The sequence below is a fragment of the Danio rerio genome, chromosome 12 (assembly GCF_052040795.2).
Source record: "Danio rerio strain M-AB ecotype USA chromosome 12, GRCz13ab, whole genome shotgun sequence".
Classification (NCBI taxonomy): Eukaryota; Metazoa; Chordata; class Actinopteri; order Cypriniformes; family Danionidae; genus Danio; species Danio rerio.
Genome location: NC_141032.1, coordinates 2,175,016 through 2,190,000, shown reverse-complemented (window position 1 = coordinate 2,190,000; position 14,985 = coordinate 2,175,016). Strand labels below are relative to the sequence as shown.

The following is a 14,985-nucleotide window of genomic DNA, read 5'->3' as shown; positions in this document are numbered from 1 at the left end:
TATTTTTTTTATTGACAGCTGGATTTTTCTTGTTATTTTTACTTGTTATGAAAATGTATTTCGTATAAGGTTTTAGAAGTACATTTGCATTGTTTTATATCAACAAACCTTGCAAAGTCTTGCCAAAATATCTGATCACTTCTGTAAATCTGACTTTTTTTTTTCAAGAGCTGAATTGTTTTTGCATATGCATGATATGACAATGCTAAGTGCATTATTTACGCCTCTATTACTGATCACTGTAAGTCATTCCTGCTTTTCCCGTAAACAACAAAGTGACAAGGAAAGTAATAACGACGTGGCCTCGTTTTTCATTGCCATAAAAAGCCAGTCTGCTCTGGTGCATCTGCACTGAACTCATTAAAAACATCAGGAGCAGGAATTTGCTTATTCAAATTTCATCCCCCAGGGCCAACTTGTTTGCTTATGCTGCGCTAAAAAGACTACAGTATGAAGCTTGCTTAAAAAATGATCTCTGCAGTTTCTCCTCTTAGTCTGCGCCTCCACATAGCATCACCCCACTGCCATTGTCCCATAGGAGCTCCACAAAAGGGACCGTTTGACCTCCGAACACACCCCCATTTCCTCTCTTTTCAAAGTGTCCTGGCCCACAGAAAGTCTCATTGCGGCTCAAAGGAAACTGTACATCAATAAAAGATGGCCAGCCAAAGAGTGCAGAGAAAAAAAGGCGAAGAAAAACAGTCGCATTTCACCCCGGCTCAAATTGACGGAGTGGGCCACTGGTTTCCTAGCAACAGACGCCTACAGGACAGGAAGTGGCGAGTTCACGGTTCGGTTCGGTGTGGTCGAACTCCCTTTATCCCCGAGGTCACGACACAACGTTCATTATTCACACTTCATGCATCAAGGCCAAACACTGCGGCAAAAACATGTTTGTTTTTGTTCATGCACCTGTTCATTTATACAGTTTAATATGCTTGAAATAAATAAATAAATAATCGGTGCTTAAAACAACAGAAAAAATCAGCTAAACAAAACAAAACAAAGGAAATAAACACAAAAACCAAAACAATAAACAAAGAAAAAATACAAACAAAATTAAAACAATAAACAAAAAAAAAACTAAACAGAATTAAATTAAATTAAACAAAAAAAAATAGCAAAACACAAAAAAACTAAACAAAAACAAAAAGCTAAACAAAAAAAACAAAGAAAACAAAACAAAAAGCAAAGCAAGTTCAAGTTCAATTTATTTATATAGCACGTTTCCAACTGCAACAAGGCTGCACAAAGTGCTTTACAGATAAAATACAAACAAACGGTATGGGCATATTAAACAACAGCAATAGACACATACTGTAATGTGAGAGAGCATAAAAGGTGTAACAAAGCAGAAAAATGTCGCCTAGTTAAAAGAGACTACCACAGTTGACCACACTGGCAAGATTAAAGCAAAATACAAAACTAAACAAAACAAAGACAAAAATACACAACAAAACAAAACAAAAAGCAAACAGCAAGAACAAAGCAAAACAAAGAAACACAAAACAAAACTAAATACAAAGGTAAAAACAAAACAAAACTACAAATTAATCAGGGTCAAACACTGCAGCAAAAAACATCTTTGTTTTTGTTCATGCACCTTTTCATTTATACAGTTTAATATGCTAGAAATAATTAAATGGTGCTTCTAACAACAGAAAAATCCGCTAAACAAAACACCACAACAATAAACAAAGAGAAAACACAAAATAAAACAAAACAAAGAAAAAATACAAAAAACAAAACAAAAAGCAAAACAAAAAACAAAACAACAAAGAACAAAACGAAAAACTAAATACAAAAGTAAAAACAAAACAAAAAATGTGTCAAGGCCAAACGCTGCAGCAAAACCAGTTTGTTCGTGCTCCTGTCCGTTTACAGATTTGGATTGTTTTGAATGAATGAATGAATGAATGAATCAATCAATCAATCAATCAACCAATCAATCAATCAATCACAAAAGCTGTTTGAGGTATTCTCAGAATAATGAAGTGATATTTGCAAAATTACTTCTGTAAATCTCTATTTTGCTATTTATGATAAAGATAAAAAAAACAAAGAAACAAAAACAACGCAAAGACATAAACAAATAATGCCTTGTTTGCATATGAAAAATCTGTAATGCAAAAATGAATAAATTAGATACACTAGGGATGTATATGGTAATTGCTTACAACAGCAAAACAAATCTACAAAACAAAACTAAATGAAAAAACGCAACACCAAAACAAAAAACTAAACTAAAACAAATTGCAACACAAAACTGAAACAAAACGCAAAACAAAACAACAAAACAAAACACAACACAACACAAAACACAACACAAAACGCAAACCCAAAACTAAACTAAACTAAACTAAACTAAACCAAAACGAAACAAAACAACAAAAAACAAATTGTAACACAAAACTGAAACAAAACAAAACACAAAACAAAATGCATAACAAAACAAATCAACAAAACAAAATAGAAAACTAAACTAAAACAAAACAAAAAACAAAACACAAAACAAAACACAAAAATAAACTTGCAAAACAAAAAACAAAATGTAACACAAAACTAAAACAAAACAAAAAATGCAAAACAAAACAAAAAAAAATGCAAAACAGAAAATTACACTAAACTTAAAACAAAATGCAAAACAAAAAAAACTAAATGCAAAACAAATTGCAACACAAAACTAAAACGCAAAACAAAACAAACTAAAAAAACAAAACTCAAAACACTAAACTAAAACAAAACACAACACAATCTGTCTGCCATTGTCTGAGCTATCAGTGACGAAATAGTGTAAATCTTCAAAAAAAAAAAAAAAAAAAAAGACATTTAACACTCTGACGCTAAATGCATTTGTCATCTCATAACCAATGACTATGCATCAAATGTGTATCCTGTATGCAAACGAGACAAAGCTGTCACAGACAAAAAAAAAGTTCCAGCACATCTGAAACCCAACTTTCTCCTCAGACTAAAATAAACCTTTAAAGCGTGGCGTAATTTGTGTTTTTAATGGTGTCGCACACTGCATTCAGTTCCCAAAGTGTCTTATCAAAGGCTCATTATGCAAAGGAATCCTGAAAAGGAAGTGGTTTCAAGGTTAAAGGACACTTCTTTTTATCAGCTTGGTATTTAACAGCTGCTGTTCACGGGAATAAATGCAAATGAATCCAATGTGTTATCACAGAATGAAACCGAACGCTGCTCTGGATGAGCATGTCAAGTTTAAGGCATGTATTTTACTTATCAAGTGCAATAAAGTCATCATTTGAGAGCTCTATTTTTAATGGAATGCTGCTGTAATTATTTAATGGTACATAATTACTGTTTGTTGTGGAATTGATGTGTCTTTTATAATATTAAATATAAAAACTAGTGCTAGTGCAATTAATTACATTTCAAATAAAGGTTTCTTGTGACAATATATGTACTGTGCATATTTATTATTTATGTAAATACACACATGCATGCACATATTTGAGAAAATTTTTATTCATATTTAGATATAATATATACACTCGCCGGCCACTTTATTAGGTACACCTTAATACTACCGGATTGGACCCCCTCTTTTGCCTTCAGAACTGCCTTATTCCTTCATGGCATAGATTCAACAAGGTACAGGAAATATTCCTCAGAGATTTTGACTCCATATTGACATGATAGCATCACACAGTTGCTGCAGATCTGTCGGCTGCACATCCATGTTGCCAATCTCCTCTGACATCAACAAGGCATTTGCGCCCACAGAACTGCCGCTCACTAAATATTTCCTCTTTGTCTTCACGTGTGTTTCCTCCGGGTGCTCCGGTTTCCCCCACAAGTTCAAACACATGGGTACAGGTGAATTGAGTAGACTAAATTGTCTAGTGTATGAGTGTGAATGAGGGTATGGGTGTTTCCCAGAGATGGGTTGCAGCTGGAAGGCCATCCACTGCGTAAAACAGGCTCAAAAAGTTGGCGGTTCATTCCGCTGTGGCTACCCCAGATTAATAAAGGGACTAATCCAAAAATAAAATCAATCAATGAATGAATAATCAATATATAATACACACACACACACACACACACACACACACACACACACACACCGTAAGTCAAAAACAAAATTTTATTTTAGATGTGATTAAACTATTTTTAACTGAAAATAATAATTCTTTCCCTCTTCCTGTCATCACTGATTGGTGTTAGTAGTTTAGAGCGGGATCAACCTGTCACTCAAACGAGATCCACCAATAGCAAAGCACAAGCACTGAATCAACCAATCACGAATCTGAGAAAATCTGTTGATTAATAATCGTAACTAAAACTTCACTGTTTATGAAAAGGTGACACGGTGGCTCAGTGGTCATCTCACAGCAAAAGGGTTGCTGGTTTGAGTCCCGGCTGGGTCAGTTGGCATTTCTGTGTGGAGTTTGCATGTTCTCCCCGTGTTGGTGTGGGTTTCCTCCAGATGCTCTGGTTTCCCCCACAGTCCAAACACATGCACTATAGGGGAATTGATTAACTAAACTGGCCATAGAGTATGAGTGTGTGCTTGAATGAGTGTGTATGGGTGTTTCCCATTCCTGGGTTGCAGCTAGAAGGGCATCCGCTGTGTATTAGCTGCATAAGTTGCCGGTTCCTTCCCGTGTGTCAGACCTGATTAAAGGGACTAAGTAGAAAAATAAATGGCTGAATGTTTATTTAAATTTGACCACTCAAATAAGATCTTGCTATCTTTAGCCCCACCTCCCTAGTAGTTGCTGTTCTGCTATTGGCTGGAGGCATTTGTAGCTCCGCCTTGTATAGAAAAAGAGCACAATCTCATTTGAATTTAAAGCGACAGTCAGCAAAATGTCACAAATTGGACCAAAGCCTAAAAGTAGCAGTTCATCAAACATTAATCGTGTGGTATTTTGAGCTCCACACACACTCTAAGGACATCAGAGACTTATTTTACATCTTAAATAAGAGGTGCCCCCTTTAATACACACAAACTACCCTTCAGATAATACATTTGACAGGCTCAAATGAATAAACAGTAAAAAAAACCACAAAAAGCAGAAGCTATTTGGAGGAAGACGTCGCACATGTGACACGGAAAACATCTCATATCCCAACGCAAATAAATCCGAGCCATCCGCCATATCTTCCCATTCAGCTCCAGCATCTACACGCGTATCCCCTTTCCCCAGAACGCCTATGATCAGTTCAGCTAAGTATGATTACATTTAAACGCAGGCTCTCCCGGCGTCGGCTCATGTGGTAAAAACAACATCTTTAACCAGGGTAAATACACAGCACACCTCAGCTGAAACCAGAAGCTGGACCAGTTTACATTGAGAGGCCGGTTTCAAACAGTCTGGCTTCAGGTTCAGGGTTCAGTTTGGACAGAAGAGAGCAAAAAAAAAAAAGTCTGTTTTCTGCACACGTCTGCACTTTTAGAAAATATGTGTAAACGTACTACTGATGTACAGAAATGGCAAAACTTACTAAACTACTGAAACTATCACTAAAATATTGTTTAACAATAAACATGCTTTCCTGTTTGAGCAATAAACAGTAGTAAACTGAAAATAATTTCTGAAAACAAGACATTGGCCTACGTTTTTTTAAGGTGCTGTAAGTTTTTGACTCTTCTAAAGCATAAAAATGCCATAATATGTTTGCAGATAAATAATAAACATGCTAAGTTAACATTTTTATCTGAAACACAAGGCTGAAGTCAGATATTCTGCTTTGAAAATGTGTGTTACGTGCCAGAACGACTGTCTTTATTTTGTTCCATTTAAATACGCCCAATGCCACTTTAGCCAACTATATTTCAGCCCCCCGGTTGCCTTGGTGGAAAACAGCATATTTCATTCATTCATTCAGTCAGGAAGGCTCTCAAAGTTTGTGTCTGTCACTAAAATGTGACCGCCGATGGAGAGTAGCAGACTCTGAAATGAGATGGAGATTCAGAGTTCCACACTGTAAAAAAAATCCTAATTGACTTATATTTTTAAGCTGAACCAAACTAACCTTATATTATGTTATATTATGTTAAACTGACTTAAAACAGCTTGCGTAACTTAAAACAATTAAGTTAGAACATGATTAACTTAGTTTAATAAGTTACAGTGACCTAAAAACATATGCTGTCAGGATTAATTGATCATAAAAGTTTTTACAGTGCACATGGGGTTATTAATTAACAAATAATATAAATATTACGAGCGTAAACATTAGTTGAGCTGTTTACATCGTAACCTTATCTGCTAACATCACACTATATGATGAGATTTGCAGTAAGCAATTTGGCTGTTTGCACCAAACGCAACATGACAGAAATGTAAATAAAGCCAATCGGAAGCACAGAATGGTGTTGGTTTATAATCTGGTCTTAGATTTATAATCAAATGGTAAGGTTTATAATCTAATAAATATATATTAAACCTCTTTAACATTATTAAATGTAGATGCTGAATCATTCATTTGCACCGAGTCTCAGTTCTAGAGTTTAACGTCAAACAGTTTATTTTATATAAGCTGCTGCTTTCAGTAGTGTCAATATTGCATGTAATAATAATAATAATAATAATAATAATAATAATGATGCAATAATAAAATTATTATTATTATTGGTATTATTATTATTAATAATAATATAATTACTATTATTATTCATATTATTGTTAATTTTACTATAATTATTACAATTATTATTATTATTATTATGATTATAATTATTATTGTTATTACTATTATTAATAATAATATTACTATTATTATTAATTTTATTGTTAATTTTATTATAATTATTACAATTATTACAATTATTACTATTATTATTATTATTATTATTATTACTATTATTAATAATAATAATATTACTATTATTATTAATTTTATTATACATTTTATTATTTTATTATTAATTTTATTATCATCATCATCATTTTTATTATTATGATGATTATTATTATTATTATTAATAATAATAATAATATTATTACTATTATTATTAATTTTATTATTAATTGTATTATTATTATTAAGATTATTATTATTATTGTTATTATTATTATTTTTATTATTAATATTATTACTATTATTATTAATTTTATTATTATTATTATTATTAATATTATTATTAATAACTTTTTTAATGCCCAAACTTTACATTTTACTCTAATCCTATGCCTAAACCCAACTACTACTAACTATTAATAAGTAGCTAATTAGTTGTTTGATCTAAAAGTCTTGAATTGGACAGTATGACCGCAAATTCTGATTAGTGATGACAAAAACCTTCTGAATATCACTTACTTAAATAGACTCAGACCTATAATGCACATTTTTACATGTTAATGTGTTCAAAAGCTCAGTTTATGGTGTTTTCTGCACACGTCTGCGCTTTTAGAAAATACGACGTGTGTAAATGTAGCGACAAAGTCATGATGAGCTGAGGTAAAGGAGCCAGAGAGCTTTACCAGGCCACATGGAAAGGTGTGGACACTGAAAGTTGTTTGGACTAGAGGCTTTTACCATGACCAGAAAGGGGTTTTTATGGTCTTACGGGCCACAGGAAAGGCCTCCGTCTGATACACATGCCTGGGTTACTGACAGTGTGTGGCAGAAACAGTAACTAAAACACAGCCATATGAAATATATAAGCATTCTAGTAGACCGGGTCTCGTATTGAGTGATGTTATGGAAATATTTTGTACATGCAGTGTTAGAGATGCATCAATACTAAATTTGTCAGCCAATACCAGTAACTGATTATTCAGAGAGATATATGAAAATGCCGGAGAGTTTGTGTTGGAAATGCAAATTAAAATTTCAATAAAGTCACTGGTCTCAGTTATTTAAACAAAACACATACTCTAAACTGAACTCTATAAATATAGAATAAATTAAGTTTTATAAATGTTATTAAGGAATTTTAATATAGACTGAAAAAACCCTAACATTCCTTATATATACAGTTATATACAGTTGAAGTCAGAATTAATAACGCACCTGAATTATTAGCCCCCCTGTTCATTTATTTATTTTTACAATTTCTGTTTAACAGGGAGAAGACTTTTTCAACACATTTCTAAACATAACTCGTCTCTAATACTGATTTATTTTATCTTTGTCATGATGACAGTAAATAATATTAGACTAGATATTCTTCAAGACACTTCTATACAGCTTAAAGTGACATTTAAAGCCTTAACTGGGTTAATTAGGGTAACTAGTCAGGTTAGGGTAATTAGGCAAGTTATTGTATAATGATGGTTTGTTCTGTAGACTATCAGAAAAAATTGCTTAAAGGGGCTAATAATATTGACCGTAAAATGTTTTTTTTTAATCAAAAACTGCTTTTATTTTAGCTGAAAGAAAGCAAAAAAGACTTTCTCCAGAAGAAAAAATATTATCAAACATACTGTGAAAATTTCCTTGTACAGTAAAATAGTGTGACCAAAAATTCTGATTCGTTCCGAGTATTACTTATTTTAATAGCCTTCAAACTAAAATACACATTTTTATTTCGTTACGATGCTTTCAAAAGTTCAGTTTAGAGGTATTTGACATCATTTCTGAATGCAATAAAGTGCATGATCACAGATCTCACATGTAATTTTTATCCGGTCTGACTTGTTTTCCATAATACAGTTGTGTTTATGGTGTTTTTGCAGTGTGTGTTGTGCGCTCGACACTCCCTGTGTTTGGTCTTAGGAGAAAACGCCTCCTTAAGAACAGCACGAGTGAAATGCCTGACAGAAACAAATGCTTAACTTCAATGATTGGGTCACTGATCGATTCATTGACTGACTTTTTGTTTGATTCGTTGACTGTTTGATTCATATATTGATACATTGATTGGTTCATTGACTGATTGTTTAATTGTTTTGTTGACTGATTGACGGATTGGTTCATTGACAGATTCAATTGACTGATTGCTTGATTGATTCATGTACTGTTTGACTGATTCACAGATTGATTCATTGACTGATACATTGACTGATTGATTCTATGACTGATTCACTAATTCACTGATTGATTTATTGACAGATTCAATTGACTGACTGCTTGATTGATTCATGTACTGTTTGACTGATTTACAGATTGATTCATTGACTGATTGACTAATTCACTGACTGATTCGTTGACCGATTCAATTGACTGATTGCTTGACTGATTAATTGACTGTTTGACTGATTCATGTATTGATTCATTGACCGATTCATTGATTTATTGACTGTTTGAGTGATTCACAAATTGATTCACTGACAGATTCAATTGACTGGTTGCTTGATTGATTCATTTACTGTTTGACTGATTCACAGACTGATTCATTGTCTGATCGATTCAATGACTGTTTGACTGATTCATGTATTGATTAATCGACTGATTCATTGACTGATTATTTGATTGACTTTTTGACTGTTTGATTGATTCACCAATTGATTCATTAACAGATTTCATTGATTGCTTGATTTATCAATTTACAGTTTGACTAATTCACTGATTGATTCATTGACAGATTCATTGACTGATTTATTGATTGATTCATTGACTGTTTGATTGATTCACTGACTGATTGCTTGATTGATACATTGACTGTTTGACTGATACACTGACTGATTAATTTAGTCACTAATTGACTAATACACTGATTAATTCATTGATTAACTACTTGATTCATTGACTGGCTCATTAAATTAGACTTGTTGAATGATTCATTGACCAATTCATTGATTGACTAATTGATTCAATGACTGATTGACTAATTCAGTGATTGATTCATTGACTGATTTATTGATTGATTGACTGATTCATTCATTGACTGAATGACTAATTTAATGATTGATTCATTGACCGATTCACTAATTGATTCATGGACTGGTTCGTTGACTGATTGGCTAATTGACTGACTGTCTGATTGATTCATTGATGATTCATTGACTGATTGCTTGATTGATTCTTTGACTAATTGATTCATTGACTGATTGATGACTAATTACTTGATTCACTGACTGATTGACTGATTTAATGATTGATTTATTGACTGACTGACTCGTTGACTGATTTATTGACTGATTTAAAGATTGATTCATTGACTTATCCATTGACTGATTGATTTATTGCCTGTTTAATCTAATAAACTTCACACTTTTATTCTTTCTGAGTGTAATTTTATCCAGTCTGACTTGTTTTCCATAATACAGTTGTGTTTATGGTGTTTTTGCAGTGTGTGTTGTGCGCTCGACACTCCCTGTGTTTGGTCCTGGGAGAAAACGCCTCCTGAAGCACAGCATGAGCGAAACGCCTGACAGAAACAAATGCTGAAGAACTTCACAGTTGTGGAGCACATCTGACAATCAGGAAGAAGCACACACACTCACACACTCACACACACACATGCACAGGAAAACACGTGTATGCAAACATAAATCATGCACATGAGGGTTATCTCAGCCCGACCTCCTAACGCATTAAAGCAGTTGCTTGCACAGCTGGTGCGGCCGCTGACTAATCCCCATCAGCACAGCATACACACATCAAATCAACCCGTTTCTTCTGTTACCGTTCAGATGTTCTCCTCTGACAGACAGAGACAGGAGGACACACACAGGCTTCTTGGAGCTGTAGCACATACTTGGGAAAAAAACCCCCACTAAAAATCTTCATCAGTGTTTCTTATACAGATTTCGAAATGCTCGCTAATCTGAATTTGTAAGTAATATAAGTAATATGATGGAATAGGTTAAGTCTTGGTTTTAGGGAACAGTGATAGTCTTCACACTTTTAAATCCCATCTTGAGGCGCATCTTTTTAAGCAGGCTTTTATATGACTTTTGTCTTGTTTTGATGAAACGGTATCACAATTGAGCAAAATCAAGCTTAAAACAAGAAGACATATCAGTAAATTAAGTTCAAGAAAATAAGCTTAAACAGATTTAATGACTGATTCATAGACTGTTTCACTGACTGATTGTTTGACTGATTCATTGACTAGTTGCTTGATTGACTCATTGACTGATTCGCTGACTGATTGCTTGACTGATTCATTAACAGATTCCTTGATTGATTCCTTGATTGATTCAATGATTGATTCATTGATTTATTGGCAGTGCTTGATTGACACATTGACTGATTCACTGACTGATTTCATTGACTGATTCCTTGATTGATTCATTGACTGACTTTTAATTGATTTATTGACCGTGCTTGATTGATACATTGACTGATTTACTGACTGATTGCTTGATGATTCACTGATTGATTAATTGAGTGATTGCTTGATTGATTCATTGACTGATTCATTTAACGATTTTTGATTGATTCAATGACAGATTTCTTGATTGAGTTATTAACTGATTCATTGACTGATTGCTTGATTGATTTATTGACTGATTATTTTACCTATTTCTTGATTGATTCATTAACTGAGCGCTTGATTAATTATTTGACATTTCATGATTGATTCTTTGACTGATTTCTTGATGGATTCATTGACAAATTTCTCAATTGATTCATTGACTGATTGCTTGATTGATTTATTGACCGATTGCTTGATTTATTCATTGACTGATTCGTTGATTCTTTGACTGATTTCTGGATTAATTCATTGACAGTTTTTGAGTGATACATTGATTCACTGACTGATTGCTTGACTGATTCATTGACTGAATCATTTAACGATTTCTTGATTGATTCAATGACTGATTTCTTGATTGAGTTGTTGACTGATTCATTGACTGATTGCTTGATTGATTCAATGACTGATTCATTGACCAATTTCTTGATCGATTTATTGACTGACTTCTTGATTGAGTTATTGACAGTGCTTGATTGATACACGGACTGATTCACTGACTTATTCATTGACTGATTGCTTGATTGATTCATCGACTGATTTCTTGAGTGATTCATTGAATGATTCACTAACTGATTGCTTGACATTCATTGACTGATTGCTTGATTGATTATTTGACTTATTTCATTATTAATTCTTTGACTGCTTTCTTGATTGATTCATTGACTAATTGCATGATTGATTCAGTGACTGATTCGTTGATTCTTTGATTGATTTCTTGATAAATTCATTGACTGATTGCTTTATTGATTTAACTAATCGATTAATTGATTTTGAGTTTTATTAATTTATTAATCGACTAATTGTCTGACTGATTTATTGACTAATTTCTTGATTGATTCATTGACTGATTTCTTAACTGATTTATTGGCTGACTGCTTGATTCATTCATTGACTGATTGATTTATTATTATTATTATTAAGGTTTCAAATGAAAACTTTTATCCACAAAGGCTTTGTAGAAAGTACAAATCCGCTGTGTTTTTCAGAAAAACAAAACTAAATCATGTTGCTTTAGGATAAATGGGTCATAATAAAAAAAAAACAATTGCATTTAGTGTTTATGTCCATAAGTTCGTGTAAAATATATATAAATATTTTTTTCTAGACAACCAGAATAAACTGTCATGTTATAATTAAATGTAAATTAATTTACGATCTAGTCAGAAAACAACAAAAATACTAAAGAATTTTTTTGTGCCGTGCAAAACGTGTGTGAAAGAAGAAACTCTCACTCAGCCCCACAAGTTGCTGTGCTTTATGTCTTGACGGTGCGTATATCACGAGAGATTAGCAGAGACATGAGCTGCACAGCCAACAGATGCAGCAATTCGTCACTTTTTATCTCTTCCTATCACACACACACACATACACACACACACACACACACACACACACACACACACACACACACACACACATGGACGGACACACACGTACACACAAGGACGGATGGACACACAAGGATGGATGGACACATATGCACACGTACACATGCAAACGCGTGCACACACACACATGCACACGCACACACACCCAAACACTTTCACCACCTGACACACAGCGTGAATTTTATGTGCCATTGGAAGTGTGTGTTTGTTTTCTGCATGCTTGTGTGTGTGTGTGTGTGTGTGTGTGTGTGTGTGCGTGTGTGTGTGTGTGTGTGTATATATGAAAGGAGGCGGAGCTATAATAACTAATGTATCACGGTTGCCATAGATATTATTACTAACAGTGTTGGGGATGTTCCTGTATAATTTTTTTTATTTTAATTTAATTTATTTAAATCAAATATTGACTAGATCAGGACAAAGATAAAAGAAAGCAGCTATTAGAAACAAGTTATTAAAACTATTATGTTTAGAAATGTGTTGAAAATAAAAAAACAATCTCCTCTCCATTAAACAGAAATTGGGGAACAAATATAAAAGAATTACAATTTTTCAGGAGGGCTGATAATTCTGACCTCGACTTTATCCCATTGAGTACAGAGGAATGACTTTCCCTAAATTTCTCCTCAGCGCTGCCGTGAAAACATGGGCTTAAAATGTCAGTACAGACACAACAGCTGAACAAAGAAAGACAAGACGCCAGGTGAACAACCATCCAGGTCTGTTTTTGACATTTAGCGCTGGGTTTAGCAGGAAAGAAAGCAAACCGGGAAGCCAGACTCTTCACCAGCACATCATATGCAGATCATCATTTCAAAATCAATAACAAAATAATGCAAATCTGTATGTTTGTGACTGCTAACAGACACATAAGCTCATCTGTCTGCAGGCTGAGGAACAGTTGGGTGGCAAACGTGTTTTTTTTGGCAGATTATAAGCTCTCATATCAGACTCATGAAGAAGCCTCTGTCTAATGACAACACGTGTGATCCTGGCTGAAGTTTTACTGTCCTTGATCTGCTTTTCCTCCGGAGACGCTGCTTAATACGGAGTCTTTGATAGTGTTTTCACTATATGAATGTACACTTGGGGGATTATAAATCAAGAAACATAAGCAAGCTTGTTATATTTTCTAAGAAATCTTAAGAAATCTTCCAAAACTTTGGCTGTGTAGTAACTTGTATTTAACAGGGTATGTCAATTGAGAACCAGTTCTCATTTACAACGACAACCTGGCCAATATGCAGCATAAAAACAAATACAGCAGGGACACAACACAATAACAAATTTACAAATGCAGACAATAACATATAAAACCAAGAGAAACTAAAAGCATGCACAGTGAGCTTGTACTATTAACTGGATTTGGATTGAAGAGAAGACCAATTCAATGCAGAATACAGTCTACAGTGATGAGTATTAAATGGCGTACCAGTAACAAAACCAATTGCTGCATGGTAAATAACATCCAGTTTGTTTTTTTAATCAATCCTAATAAACTTTCTACCTTATTAAAAAATGCACTAGCACAAAAAATAGATTTTGAAAAGATTTTGAATAAAATCTTACGTTTTAAAAACAAAACCAAAACCAAAATAAATTAAAAACAAAAAGGCTAAATAAAAAAAATTAAATAAAAAAAATGAAACACAAAATAAAACAAAACAAAATGCATAGCAAAGCCAAATGAAACAACAAAGTCAAAGAAAATAATAATGTAAAGAAACATAAGGAAAAAACCCAAAACAAAACAAATTAAATTAAAAAAACTAAAAAAAACAAGCTGGACAAAAACTAGACAAAACATAAAACAAAACAAAAAAAAATAAACAAAATGCAAAATAAAACAAAAAACAAAAACATAAAAGGAAAAAGCAAAGCAAAACCTTCAAAAAATAAAAACAAAAACCTAAATAAGCAAAAACTAAATAAAATAAAAAACAAAAACAAATAAAACACGAAAAAGAAAAGAGAAAAGAAAGCAAAACAAAACACACAAAATAATAAAATACCTAAATAAACATCAACTAAGCAAAACAAAAGATACAGCAAAGCAAATGAAACCAAACAAAACATAAAAGAAAAAATAAAGCAAAGAAAACCAAAACAAAATACACTAAAGTAAACAAAAAACTAAGCAAAAACAAAACAAAAAGTAAATAATCAAAAATTAAACAAATCTAAACCAATAACAAAAAGCATCAGCAGCAGAAAACTGAAAAGAGTAGCGACCAAATGAAGTGCCACCTTTGGGTA

General features: G+C 33.0%; 1 protein-coding gene across 28 annotated transcripts in view; it reads right to left on the bottom strand.

Moving 5' to 3' along the window:
* Positions 1–14,985, bottom strand: part of LOC147834363 (uncharacterized) — a 332,733-nt gene that overhangs the window by 121,430 nt on the left and 196,318 nt on the right. The window lies entirely within an intron of this gene.